Source organism: Aulonocara sp. 'chitande type north' Nkhata Bay, linkage group LG15 (assembly GCF_057382095.1).
Source record: "Aulonocara sp. 'chitande type north' Nkhata Bay isolate Kocher_YH1m ecotype deep benthic linkage group LG15, A_spYH_male_GT1.1, whole genome shotgun sequence".
NCBI lineage: Eukaryota > Metazoa > Chordata > Actinopteri > Cichliformes > Cichlidae > Aulonocara > Aulonocara sp. 'chitande type north' Nkhata Bay.
Window position 1 is genome coordinate 42,288,600 of NC_141358.1, and position 15,196 is coordinate 42,303,795.

At 45.4% G+C, this 15,196-nt stretch overlaps 1 pseudogene; it reads left to right on the forward strand.

Annotated features, from left to right (window-relative positions):
* The first annotated feature begins 10,100 nt into the window (after nucleotides 1-10,100).
* On the forward strand, nucleotides 10,101-12,183 carry LOC147313749 (uncharacterized; annotated as a pseudogene).
* The last annotated feature ends 3,013 nt before the right edge of the window (nucleotides 12,184-15,196 follow it).

Consider the following 15,196-nt stretch of genomic DNA (forward strand, 5'->3'; position numbering starts at 1 on the left):
AAACATGGCTTCTGCTAGGTGTCAGTACCAGCTGCTCGGCCTGTGTCACATGACCCACTGTCAGCAGGTATGTTCACAGTTTGGTTCTGAGGCAGCTGATGAATTGTTTCCATTCCAGCTCGAAGATGTCATGGGGTTTTGATGCTGTGTTGAGTTAATTGGCTGATTATTCCCATATCACTGGTAATTAGTATTCCAGCATAATGTAATTGATCCAGTGTGGGAGTTTTCTGAGCAGGATGTGTGTGATTTGCTGTGAGCTTTTGATTTCAGGTCTTTTAACCCCCTACAGCTTATCTCCCAGGAGAGAAACATGACTGATGCTTCCTCTGTTTTAATTACTCCATTAGAAGCCAGCAGTGAGGGGCGGACGTCTCCTTCAGATTCTTCTTGAGGACAAATAGCGCTCATTCTATTACGACGTGTGTAATTCATTTACACACACTTTACATTGTGATGGTATGAGATTGCTCTCCATCGAAGACACAGTGTGCCTGTTCAGTATCAATAACATCCAGGTAGGAGTTGAGGAGATAGTATTACACTGGTGCCAAAAGCTTTCTGCCTCAGTCTTATTAAACTGCATGCATGGACCTTTGCTTTTTACCGCAGATAATGACGCCACTGTGATCAACTCTTAATACAGATATTACTGTGGGATGTGAGTCTAACTGCAACTCATACTGTATGAGTAACTGTACATACAGGAGAAGAGCATAGCCACTGTGATGTCATCGATTGGTTGTGGACTAAGAAACTGTTCATTAGAAACAGATTAATAAAAAACACAAAAACTGAAGCAGGCAGACTTTTTGGATGAGGTGTGTTCAGTGTTGGGGAGTAACGCTGCTGCTGATACAACCAAATTTCCCCTGGTGGGACAATTAAAGGATTATTCTCTTCTTTTCTAATGGAGTACATGTGCCGCCGTTACGTATTTGAAATGCAAAATATGAGAAACTGTTCTCTGTTACAGTTACCATTTAAAAAGGTGGTATTTAGAATACAGTTACTTTGTTGAAATAAAGGGATTACACGGCGGTCTTTTCCTGTTTCATATGTTCGGCTCTGCTCTCTCTGTTTCTGGTAATTCCTCGCCGCTGGAAACCCAAACAAAAGAGGCTCAAATGCCTGAGTCTCAATCTCGCGGCCCATGTCACCTCTACTTGCAGCCGCATAATGATGAGAAGAATTATTTTAAAAATTTACTGTTCAAAAAAAGGTTTAGTATGAAGGCAACAGGCTGAGTGTTACAGGCATCGCCTTAAAGCATGTAGCCTGATGGGCAGTGTAGTCCGTGCTGCTTATGTGTCTGTGAGCAGGGAGGGAGAGAAAGGAAAAGTACGAGCTGTCACCGAGCAGAAACGGGAGCTGGAAGCATGTAAATATAATAATAACCACTGCAGCCAAACAGAGGGCCCAGCTGTAAGTAAGCTATTAAGACTCGACTGTACACCGTGTTCGTGTTTTCCTCCAAAAACAATAAGTCCCGTTGCAGCAGCCTTTCAACGTCTCTCTCTGTCTCTGCTAGCAAAGTTGACCCAGACAACAAAGTAAAGCTAGTTTTCAGCTACGAGCCCGACACGAACCCGACGTATCAGCCAGAGGTCCCTTTACTACGGTTCGGAGCCGCGGACCTGTTTTATATACGTGAGGAATAGTTTTCTACACCAGATCGCTGCAAAAAGTGCAGCCTTACCTAATGTCCACCTACTGTTACTCATTTATGTTAAGATTTAAACATCTAGCTGGTGTTGGTGTGGAGAGAAACCTTCAGTAATAGTAATAAATCACACAGCAATAGGACATTCATGTAGTTGTAATTGTAAAAAAGCATGACACAGTGGAATCCCGACTTTAATACGAAATTAATTCGTTCCTGAGGGTCTTTCGTAAGTCGAAGCACCCATCGCGCCTTTTGAGTGAACGATAGGCTACAGGCTAATTGCTAACTGCAACAACAACACGTTGTTCAAGTGGAACAGCGAAGCTCAAGTACGAAAGCCAAGGGGGTTGTCACATGATTCGGAAGGCATTGTGGGCTCAGCCAATAAGAGCTAGCGGATTTCATTACGCGGGCATTTTGCCGTAACACGGGCAGAAATATTGCCGTTAAGTGCCTTCGTAACTTGAATTTTTCGTTAAATGGGGTCTTCGTAAGTCGGGGTTCCACTGTATATATATTATGTAATCCAAAGTATTCAGAATACGTTACTCTCATTGAGTAACGTAACGGAATAAGTTACAAAATACATTTTGGGGCATGTAATCTGTAGTGGAATACATTTTAAAAGTAACCTGGGTGTACCATGCAGAAATTTAAATTTCTGTCCATTTTGACATGCTCAAACTTCGTTGAATGGCATCACTGGAAGAAGCTGAATTCTGGTCATTATCTCCAGCACTGAAATGTAATGGTAGAGTTGGTAAGTGCCCATGTGTTTGGTTTCAGAACCATTATTCATGATTTGCTAAGCAAATTTTACACGATTGTCAAAAACAGGTCAAACTGGGCTGCAATCAGTGGCAGGTAAATGTTGCTCAGCTGCCACTGACGCTGGAATTAAAACAGACCTTCAATCAGCTTTGCTACTATGGAACAAATGTTTTGCCTTCACCTCCTTTCATATTTATTCCAGACTTTTCCAAACATGGTGCATATTATCAGTCGTATCACTTTTCCATGTTTGCCTACCAAAGCCCTGCAGGAAGAATCAAATAGTCCTATAACTTGTGAAATCCCCATCGAACTGCAAACATATTGATGTGTCTCTGGACACAGACCTGGATGATGAATAAAACAGATTTTAGGGCAGGTTTGCCTCGAGCTAAAGAAAAATAACAAATATGGCTCAATGCAAATACTCTAGTCAAACAGAGCAAACGCTGGAAACATGATGCCATGTTAGATGAATAAAGAGATCATGTTCTCTGGTTAAAACACCATACGCTACTTTCAGAACTATAGTTCTGTAAAACGATAAATAAAAAATAAATGATTGCTTTGTGTAATGAATGTAGAAACTCCACTAGATGCACCTGAAGGACTAAATGTGTGTATTGTCATAGTCCTTTTTGTTGTATTCTGTAAGTCTCCTGGTTTCCTGCTCTTCGGCCAGCTCATGTTGCTCATCAGCCTCATCAATAACCAGCACTTAAGGACCAGCTCCAGCACCCAGTCTCTGTCTGCATCTCCAGAGTGGTCATAAAGCTCCTTTATGACTCTCCTATGTCCCTGTAAACTCTCCAGCCTAATGTCCTTGTTTTCCTGCTTTCCAGTGCAGTTCACCTCTGATCCACTTACCTGTCTCTGCTGAACTGGTCTGTTCCACTTGGACTCCTTTACTGGAATACTCACTGACCTCAGCTGGTGCCACAGAGCAAACCAGTGGCTGGTGTCCTTGCTAGTCTCAAAACATTTGTTGGAACATCTCTGTAGGTCAGTCCAGATGATCTTAACTGACTCATCTTTGACTAACCTACCTCCCCTGCCTCTTCTCTCTCCCAGTAACCTGATCAGTCTCCTTGTTGCCATGGTCTCCTGTGGAAGTTTCCCTCAAAGTCAACAAGTCTGTGAAACTCTGCCGTGGCCTTAGAGTCCATTATCACCACATCAGCCTTTGACATGTATATAGAAAAAGTAGTTTTATAGTCTTAATGAGATACATTCATTTACTTTCATGAACCTTTATAAAAAGCCTTTACTGTGGAGGTGTCTCAGTGTCACACTTGATATTCTGTAGGAGGTCAAACATCACTGTGTGGAACATCACATCAGTGTTGTTTCTTTCCTGTATCACACCAACAGCACGCAGTCATCTGACCTGAATGTGTTGTGAATGAAACCTGCAGTGCCCAAAGGCAGCTTTAGACTTTATTGCCACTGAACTATTGACCCGGCTGTTCGAGCTTTCCCCCCCATTTCCTTATTAACATTAACATTCCTGTTTAAGTCTCACCAATAAACTCAAGGACACAACACCTGAACTAACTAAAGGATGCAACCTTCCCCTCTCCACCTGAAGGAGCTGTAGGAAGAAAACAGATCAATGTGCTTGCTAACCTCCATTACTTTAACTGCAAAAAGACAGCAACTTCTCCGACCTGTGCCATGCTTTCCACCCAGGGTGTATTTTTGTTGTCTTCCATACATTTGACCTTCTGACTCTGTGGATGTTTTATTTCTCAAAGCTGTTTCTCTGTTAACTCAAAGCAAGAGTTAGCAAAGAATTTCTGAATAGGGCAAACCATAAACTGTGCATATAAAAGATGATCAACCAGCATGCTGATAACTGCTGGTAACTGCTGCATTTTGGCCCCACGTCTTGAAGCTTTAACATTTGTAAGTTGGCAGCTGCCATGTCAGGATTTTTGGATCCAAAAGAGAGAATAAGTAAAAGCCTAATAAAATAATAGATTTTTACTCTAGTGACACCTGAAGGACACACTGCTCCTTATAGCAAACCACATTATTTACTGGATATCCCCCCAAAATGGTGCAAAGGGAACAAACCCTGCAAATACAAAATCGAACAAAGCTCCCAGATTGAAGGACCTGAAGCTTAAATTCTTTCTAATGGCCAGTAGAGGGCGCATCGTCTGGTAGCAAAAGCAAAAACCTCATCCTCGAAACAGTGATATAGCACGGTATGCATTAAGACATTACTAACTTGTGATTGGTAAGTCTTTGCCACATGATTAGAAACCTGGACTCAAAAATCTGACTTTGCAAACAAATAGTTGAGATCCTGCTGTCAGTCTTCTACAGGCTACTGTGGCTACAGTGTAGCTGCCATGGCCAGTGTGTGAATGTGTGAATGACTGAATGTAGTGTAAAGTGCTCTGGGGTCCTTAGGGACTGAGTAAAGCGCTATACAAATGCAGGCCATTTTACAGTCTATGGGTTACAGCTGTTTAACAGTTTCTTACATAACCAACATGGACCAATATGAAGTTTTACTGTGTGTTTGTTACTGCGGCTAAACTTTGGGACTGTTGTCCTGATAAAATTAGATACTGATGGTTGATCTTTTCATGATGTTGAATTAAAATCTGAGTTTACTGATTATTTATTGATTTAACATCTTCTACTTGAAGTTGTATCACTGGCAGGTGTTACACAAGCTTTAGCTTCAGCCCACATTTCTTTAAGATTCTCATTTGATTTCTTGTGATGAATAAAGATAAACTACCACACAGTGACCGTTGCAGGTGAAGAGTGTGCAGCTTCTCACGTGACCTTTATGAGCCTGGGTGCTTCATATAGCTGTACTTTGATCACAGGCTCAATGCTCAAAATGAATGGAAAGCATGAAAGTCAGTGATTACTTTCTCTTAAACGTGTTTTACAGGTTTGGAATACCTCATACTCTCATCTGTTAGATAAGATTATCATCAGGGAAATCATACGAATTTCTGCAGTACGTGTGTGGAAATTCTGCATAACTTCAAGTCACAGAGATTGTTTCAGAAATGGCGGCTTTGGTCTGCGTGGTTCTTTTATTTTGAAGTTGGCCATATCCACTTTCCCTTTCCTGTGCCTGACTTATTAGGTGCTCTGTACAGCTTGAAATGGCATCACAAAAACACAGGCCTGGCTCTGTTTTACCTCCAGTGGAAACTGTGGAGCCAGAATGAAGTAACAACGGACTCGTGTTGTTCCTTACATATGCTAATGTGGATTACTCAGTTAAAACAAGGCTATTTGACAACACTAGTAGTATGTACGGCAAGCTCCTTTGAACACTAGTAGTAGTTTAAACTTGGCTAGTTACGTGTTAACTTTCAACAAGGCACATCTATTAAATGCAAACTATTCCAGGTGACGTCCCCATTCATTTTTATGGTATGTACTTACCTTTGTCCTGACTTTTTGATATGTTTTATATTGAACATGTATTTGAGCTCCTGAAGTTTGTGTAAAACCCTGGAAATGCAACTATATCAAATCACTGGTCTGAATCTGACTTCACTGTTTAAGCGGAAGGACGCAGATGGATGGAAGGATTGATTTAATAGAGTTTTTACTATGGCACACACATTTTATGAAGCTGTGTATCCTGTTAAACTGTCATAGAAAACACATCATCACTTTGACAAATACAAGCAGCCAGCAGTGCACGTAATTAGTCCAGAGGCAGAATCGTATCTTGTTTCTGCTGGAGCAGCCAACACTATGTTTTATTTCATTTGCTTTTGTTTAATGTAATTTTGTGATTTTTTTCCGTATCTTATTCTATTTGGATTCTTTTTATACATTTAAATTGTTCCCATTGTTCTGTTTCCTTTTCTCCTCAGACATCAGCCCACACAATGCCAGATGTTCCTGTAATCTGCTTTATCTGACGTCCGTGGAGCTGCACGCTGTGGAACACGGCAGCTGAAACACGCTTCTTATTCTGGTACATTTTCTTTATAGTGTCACCCAGAACTTTTTCTGTGCACAGCACCTGCAAAGTATTTCTTGCAAACAATTTGCAGATACTCCTGAAGTCAGACTTAGTAACCTAAATTTAATTTAGTTGGCTGTCCAGAGGTAACATTAAAGCAATTTGCAGGACTCTTACACCCAATTTCTAAACGTCTGAGTAAAATATGGCAGGGCCATGCTTTCTCCCAGTACCCGTGTATAGTAATGGCGTCTGTACGTGACAGTTCATTTGTGTTAATGGAGAGAAAATGAGAGCACCTGTATAAATACCTACATTTTGCACTTGTATGAATGCTCTGGCAGGGCAATCTCAGTGGCAGTGGATATGACAGCCGGCTATTTGGATCCTGCCTCTCCTGCTTTTCTTCTGTCAGCCTCCGACATCTCCAAGCTCCTCAAAAAGCCCCGAGCCTCTTCTGCAGGAGCTGAACCTGGAAACAGTCTCTGCCCTTCACGCTCCACTAGTTAACGCCTGACATTTCTGTGGTGAAAAAGCTTTTCGGGAGCATTGATCTGAGGGAAAGGCTTGGTGGTTGAGAAAAGAGGAAAATCAATGAGCTCTACAGAGATGAGGGGCAGGTACATATGTATGCCAGAGCTTCCCCACAACAAAAGGCCAGTGTAGGAAAAGAGAGCTCAGTGACTCCCAATCAGCTGAAAATCGCACACTGCAGGCTGCGTCAGCAGATCCCACTGAGAGTAAATTGTCTGTGCTGCTATTTCTGTGGGATATCTGCACTGTTAGTCAGGTGCACCGTCTCGTCCTGCATCTCTGTCTCGCACACACATGCTTACATACTGACAGATAAGACGCATTTCTTCACTTGAGGCAGTTCCTTTCATCTGCAGTGGTTAATTAATCTAATTTAAAAGGAGTGCTGAGAAGGATGTAGGCACATTTTCTCTAGTTTGGTTCTTTAAATACGAGCTCTGTCCTCAGTAACGCTCAGGTTATTAACTGATAAGTGAGCTGGTTCTCGGTTCAGCTTCTGATTTTCTGATTTCAGCTACATCATGTGGATTATTCTGCTCTCTTGTTAACCTTCCAATTCCTTATTCCACAGCTCTCATTAAACCGTTTTGTTTTGTTCATGCAGCAACATTGAATCACAGCAGCTTTGTCATTTTCAGCCTTTAATTTTTACACAGAAGCTTTAGTTCTTATGGTGGTCTTGGAATAATAAGAGCATAATCAGTTTCTGATGCTTGAATTTACTATTTCCCTACAAATTAAATCGAAGCCAAAGTATTTTTTCTTTTATTCCAAATATGATGTGACCCCTCGTCACAGAGATAGTTTTGATATATCGAGAAAATACTGAGAGGTTTTGGACCAGTTTCATGTTCAGTTTCGGAGGTAAATATCAAGCTGTTGCTAATGTTGGAAACAAGAACAAACAAAGTTAGTTGATCATTATTGTTATTTAAATTTCTGTTCTCATGCAGGGAGATTTTAGACAACTTTGATCCTTAGAACATTAATTTTTTTTACTCCACATTTATTGTTGAATCTTTATACAAATTTCAGCATATTTAATGACACAATAACTCAGAAAACTTGAAATATCACAGATGACGCTGTGGTTGTTTCTGCCGCCTTATCAATATTTGATGTGTTCTTAATTTCAGTTTGAAAAACCCATCATAGCTGAAGCCAGACTGAGGCTTGAATACTTTATTGAACTGAATTCATCATCAGTAAATCACTGATTTAAATATGTATTCCTTTACTACAAACATTTATACACCTCAAAGTTATACCTGCAAACACAGAAAACTTGTGAAACAAAGATGTTCTGTGTTTTCTTTGCTTGGGAAATCAAAGTGTTTCTCATACTGCGCTGGCGGTTTTCTCAGGTTCACACCAAACTGGAAACAAAATGCTGTCAGAGTATTGTTTCTTACAGGCGTACAGGGTGAGGTGAAAGTGTTGTACAGGCGCTACAGTCCAGTAGTCTGTGAAAGACTTGAATGAAATCCCTGCAGCACAGAGTCCAGTGTGTTCTGGGGGATTTTCTTACTTTCACAGTTGTAGGAGGATTTGCACTGCTACAGTATGATGTCATATTTTTATAAGAATTATTATAAAGTGTCTCCAAAAGTTGATTCTGTTCATCTGGACGCAGCGTTTTGTGGGAGAAACGTTTCGTCATCATCAGGTGACGTCTTCAGTCTCAGCTGACTGCAGGTTTCAATCTTATAAACATGACATTTGCACAGAGTAGCATAGTGTACGCTGTGCCGGGAGGACTGCCAGGATTTATACATCGGGGAAGCCAAACAACCTCTGGCTAAGAGGATGATACAACACAGCAGAGCCACCTCATCAGGCCAGGACTCTGCAGTCTGTTTACACCTACAGGCCAGTGGACACTCTTTCAATGATGAGGATGTAACATCCTGGACAGGGAGGAACGCTGGTTTGAGGGCGGAGTCAAGGAGGCCATTTACGTGAAAAGGGAAAGACCATCTCTGAATCGAGGAGGGGCCTAAGGGTACGTCTGTCACCATCTTACATGCTGTGATTGCAGCCATTCACCAACTCTCTGTGAATGGGACTCATGGTTATTGATCAGTGGTTGTTGATCAATGGTCATGAGAATTTGCATAATTAAGATGAAGGAACTGCCCTCCCAGCCCATTGTTGCTTCACTGGGCTGGTTTCAGTCATTGTGCAAATGTCCTGTTGATAAGACTGAAACCTGCAAGCATTATGAGATTTTTCATTACCCCTGCTCAACAAAGATATCGAGGAATTGGTGATAAATGTTGGAGATGTGGGGGAGACGGAGCTAGCCAGTATTGCTCTCTAATCCATGATCATTTACAAAATGTTTTTTCATTTGTTTTTCCTTCATCTTTTGAGACCATGTTTTTGTGCAATGTACCAGCGGATAAACTGAATTCCAACGACAGAAGACTCCTGTATGTCCTTCTGGCCGCAAGTAAAAAGCCTCTTATGAGAAGATGGCTTAAGCCTGAACCATCAACGATGGAAGGCTGGATACATTCTGTACAAGAGATCTATACGATGGGAAAAATGTCATTTTCTCTTAAACTTCAGAGGGATACCTTCTACGGAATATGGTCTAAATGGACAGACTATGTTAAGCATATGAGGAGCATATGCTCTCCTCCATGATTGTAGATGTGAGTGTGTGTGTTTATGTCTGCGGGGATGCTTGGAGGATGGAGCTCAGCCACCTGCAGGCCTGAGGGGTGTGGCCCTGCGGAAGGACTGGCCACACCCGAAGCCACACACCTGCCGCCGATCAGGGCTCGTCGGGGGAGCTACTTAGGAGAGTCTTGGAGCTCCCACCGACGCGGGATCATTGCATGAGACTCCACGTTAGTCTTCTGCTTAGTTAAAGTCTGAGTGTATGCCTACTGGAATTAAGTGTCTTGACGGCTGCCTCTGTCATTTTCCCCTCAGGAGGAGCGTGGAACATCGGAGGGCAGCAGGCACGGGGTGTGTGTGGACACACGAGAGTGGAGAACACGGAGCACGGACTTTTTGGGAAGACACGACACGGGAGTCACGGGAGAGCACGGGGATTTACTGTTATTGTTTCCATCACTGTAAATAAACGCACTGTTTATACACAGAGTACCGCGCCTGGGTCCTCCTTCCCCACTCCTTCCACGGTGTGCCATGCCATACCGTGACAGAATGATCCCGCCACTTATGGACCCAGCGGTCTCCGAGGAGAGGCTCAGCAGGGAAGTTATGGATGAAGTGTACCACCTATGTGAGGTGTGGTGGGAGAAGCCAGCGGAAGGTTTGCGTCGCGCCGTGGAGAGGCGGCTGCAGGAGATGCTTTTTAAATTCCCCTGGCTGGTGGACTCCCTTAATGCAGTGGTCCTGGACTTCCTACTTTCCACCCTCCACCTCCACTCTCCTCTTCAGGCTGCCAACCAGCTCGGACAGCTGGTGGATTCACTGCCTGAGACGCCGGCCCCGACGCCGACACGGAAACGACGTTCGCGCCGCCAGCGTTCCTCACCGCAGCTAGATCCACAGACATCTCAACAGCCGGCTGTGGTGAGTCATATGGACAATTCATCGTCACTCACCTCAACTGTTTACTCTGGGGCTATGTTTATACGGTCAGCTGCCCGTCCGCTTTCGGCTCAGTTACCTGCTCAGCAGCCACCTGTAGCTGCGGCACAGCCAGCTGCCCAGCCGGTAGCCAAAGCGCAGCCCGCGGCCCAGCTGGTCGCTGTACCACAGCCTATCGCCCAGCTAGTAATCCAGCCATCACCTGCTGGGAAACCACAGACTTCGTCCAGCAGCAGCAGGAGCTCAGCGAGCCGGAGGAGCCCGCACCGCCAGCTGAGGAGCTCAGCATGCCCGAGCAGGAGCTCAGCGAGCCGGAGGAGCCCGCACCGCCTGCTGAGGAGCTCAGCATGCCCGAGCAGGAGCTCAGCGAGCCGGAGGAGCCCGCACCGCCTGCTGAGGAGCTCAGCGAGCCGGAGGAGCTCGGCATGCCCGAGCAGGAGCTCAGCGAGCCGGAGGAGCTCGGCATGCCCGAGCAGGAGCTCAGCGAGCCGGAGGAGCTCAGCATGCCCGAGCAGGAGCTCAGCGAGCCGGAGGAGCCCAGCATGCCCGAGCAGGAGCTCAGCGAGCCGGAGGAGCCCGCACCGCCAGCTGAGGAGCTCAGCGAGCCGGAGGAGCTCAGCATGCCCGAGCAGGAGCTCAGTGAGCCGGAGGAGCCCACTCTGCCAGCTGAGGAGCTCAGCGAGCCGGAGGAGGAGCTCTCGCTGCGAGCAGAGGAGGAGCTCTCGCTGCCGGCCGAGGAGGAGCTCTCGCTGCGAGCGGAGGTGGAGCTCTCACTGCGAGCCGAGGAGGAGCTCTCGCTGCCGGCTGAGGAGGAGCTCTCGCTGCCGGCCGAGGAGGGTCCCGCTCGGCCGGAGGTCAGCGGACCGGAGGGACCTCCACGTCTAGCGCGGCCTCCTCGCCGTCCACGTCCGGTGCGTCCACGTCAGCGATCGGCGCGTCATGGACCTGGTGCCACGCCTCGCTGTTGCTCACTGGAGCAGCGACGTTGCCATCGGACCCGTGGCAGGCCACCAGAACCGTTCCGCCGCCACCGGACCCGTGGCAGGCCGCCGGAGGAACAGTGCCGCCGCCACCGGACCCGTGGCAGGCCACCAGAACCGTTCCGCCGCCACCGGACCCGTGGCAGGCCGCCGGAGGAGCAGCGCCGCCGCCACCGGACCCGTGGCAGGCCCCCTGAACTGTTTTGCTGCTGCTGCCGGACCCGGGGCCGTCCGCCGGAGCTGCTACGTCACCGCCGTTGGGCTCGAGGTAGGCCCCCTGAACTCTCTTGTTGTGTTGATGGGCCGCCTGTGACTGCTTGTGGCGTCTTTTCGTTTTCTTTTTGCACCGCTGCGGGATGCGCGGCCTGACTCTGAGACTGTGGACTGGGTCGGTTTGTTGTTTTGTTGTTTTTGCTTGTTTTGGTTCTGGCCCTCCGTCCTGGTTCCCCCCGCCGCCCGCCCTGGGTTGGTTGTGCTGTTTTTTGTTTTGGTTTTGGGGTCGTCGGGAGCCGACCCTTAGAGGGGGGGTACTGTCAGGGTCCTGGGACTGGGCGACCCAGGATCCCTGAGCAGTCATGTATTATATTATTATTATTATATGTATTTTGGTATTGCTGCTGCTCTCCTCCATGATTGTAGATGTGAGTGTGTGTGTTTATGTCTGCGGGGATGCTTGGAGGATGGAGCTCAGCCACCTGCAGGCCTGAGGGGTGTGGCCCTGCGGAAGGACTGGCCACACCCGAAGCTCGTCGGGGGAGCTACTTAGGAGAGTCTTGGAGCTCCCACCGACGCGGGATCATTGCATGAGACTCCACGTTAGTCTTCTGCTTAGTTAAAGTCTGAGTGTATGCCTACTGGAATTAAGTGTCTTGACGGCTGCCTCTGTCATTTTCCCCTCAGGAGGAGCGTGGAACATCGGAGGGCAGCAGGCACGGGGTGTGTGTGGACACACGAGAGTGGAGAACACGGAGCACGGACTTTTTGGGAAGACACGACACGGGAGTCACGGGAGAGCACGGGGATTTACTGTTATTGTTTCCATCACTGTAAATAAACGCACTGTTTATACACAGAGTACCGCGCCTGGGTCCTCCTTCCCCACTCCTTCCACGGTGTGCCATGCCATACCGTGACAGAGATGGAAGCATTAAAGCCATTGGGTCTCATCAGTTACAGCGTTGTGCTGCATCCTGCAGATGGATGATGGATTGTTTGGTAGCAGTTCAATGTCTTGAGCTTTTTCTTGTAATCCTTAAGTTTTCCCAGATAGTGGGAGAGATGGCTGGTGCCCCAGTTGAAATTCTACTACTTTCCTGCCACTATTTTACAGATACTATACTAATCTAACTAGCTAGCCTTAGCTAGCAATTAAGCACTCCACCCTAAATATGATAAACACACGGCTCCAAAAAGCCTACATGCAGGCATCAAAATATAGCATCAACATGCAGAGGGACTTCGAGAATGCATCCGTCTTTGACATACAAGGTATAGTTGGAATCTGATGAAGTAACAGCCACGTGATTTCCATTTCATCTGTTGGGAATTTTAATGCCATAGATATCACTTACTAGCTAGATGTTAAAAGGCTGCAGCTGCAGAGTTTTTGTTTGTAGTGTGAACCCAAGACGTGTGGCAACGACATTAATTTAAGTCTAAGGACTTGGTCTCAGTTGTGAGGCTAGCTAGAACCCAAGAAGCTTCTCGGATGAGAGCTGAAACGTCTTCAAGCCACCTAAAGAAGTCCAGATGCTTTTCTTTCCAAGCTCCTTAGCCTACGATGGATGACTGAGAACCTTCACAGAAACATTACTTTAACAAAATGTGAAACATTCATTTAAAGGCTGGTTAGCAATAAGCAAAAGCAAAGGGCACAGGAGAACTAAGAGGAAGCCACGGTTGCCAAACTGTCCCGTTGTAGCCGGGATGGCCTGTTTAATGAGCAAACATTGTTTTGTCCCTGATTCTACCTTAAATTTCCCGTATATTGATCATAGCCTGCAGTGTCACATACAGTGCACATTTACACTATGCCCCGCTGGTTGTGCATTGTGTTTCCATAGTGTCCCTTATTTGAAAGTTAAAAAGTTGGCAACCATAGACGAAGCTAAACAATAAACTAGACTGGGAACTAAAAGTTAACGCTGAGAACGTGGAACCTGAACTGTACCTGCAGATACATTTAGATATTTTATCTCTGTATATAATGTGCGCATTACCTCTTAAACTTATTTTTATCTTTATTTATCTCGTTCTTCTATCCAAAGAATGTTGAATGTAAAATCCTACAGCTGCAAAGGACCGCACACCAGAACAAGACAAACTATGGGAGGAGACACATCGAAGGAAACATGGATACAGATAACAGAGATGAGACATGGAGGGAGAGACAGAGAGACATGAACGACTGGAGAGAACATACATGAATGCACATGACACACAGGGAAGGGAACATGGAAGGAAACGTGAACGGAAAAGGGAGACGAAACACAACGACATGACTAAGACGCACAGAGGGCGAGGGAGCGATATGCACAGAAACCTAAACACAGGCGACAAGACAGATTCTCACAGGAGACACAGGCTCAACAAAAGAGCCTGACAGGCAAGAGAACATGAACCAGAAATTACCAACAGACTCTGTGACATGAAAAGGAACAAAATCAATGCAAAATATAGAAAACTGGGTCCAATGACCCAGAAACATGACATTAAGGTGTCTGAATTAACACAGTGGTTCCCAAACCTTTTTTGCTGCCCCCCCCCCCTTTGTTTTACAAGAAAAATGTTTGCGCCCCCCCCCCGCACTAACACATCCTCCAACCACACACGCCCATATTTTGCTCTATTGCGATTTATTTCACACCTCAAACATTTAGTAAACAATTAAGCAAATACAAGTAATCTGCAATAAATTACAGGTGGTAATAAAAGAAACTACTAACTCTTTTACGCTGCGTCCGCACCTACACGGGTATTTTTGAAAGCGCAGCTGTTTCGTCCACGTAAACGGCGTTTCCAATCACCGAAAACGGAGATTTTTAAAACTTTATTTTTGCATTTTACGAGGAATACAGAGTTCGTCACACAACATCAAAGGTATGCGCCTTTTTCACGCCACGCTGTGGCCACGTTATTGTTTACATGAGATGAATTGCAGAATGATAGAGACAAAATACTGTTAATCTGACTGTCTGCAGGTTTTACACGCAGTTACTGTCCCTCCATTTACAAAGGCAGAGGCGTCACGGTGTCATTATTTTCCGTGTAGTTGTTTTTTTTCTTCTGTGTAATAATGTTCAACATAGCTGTCAATACATTTTTCAAAAAACGCCTCTCTGTTCAAAATGTGTTCAAAAACATAAACAGCTGTGGGATCCTGTTTGTCTGTGATTTAGAACCGGGGGGACAAATCGTGGCAGGATCAGCCTGATGTTATTTGTATCCTGCTGTAACTTTACTGTATAAAGAGCAAACATCTCCAACATGTCAGGAGTAGTTAGTCATTACAACAAGTGTTTGTGAACTAAAAATCAAGAATGTGGGATCCTGTTTGTTCATGATCTAAACAGCCCAGCGCTGCTCCAGACGAAGGGAAAACCAATCCTGCAGGGAGACCTACCTCGGCACCTGTGCAGGTGAAGCCAAAGGGCAGATTTGCTTCACCATATTTTCTAGTCTTTGGCTCAGAATGAAGTTGGTTTGGAAACATATTCAGCTTCATCT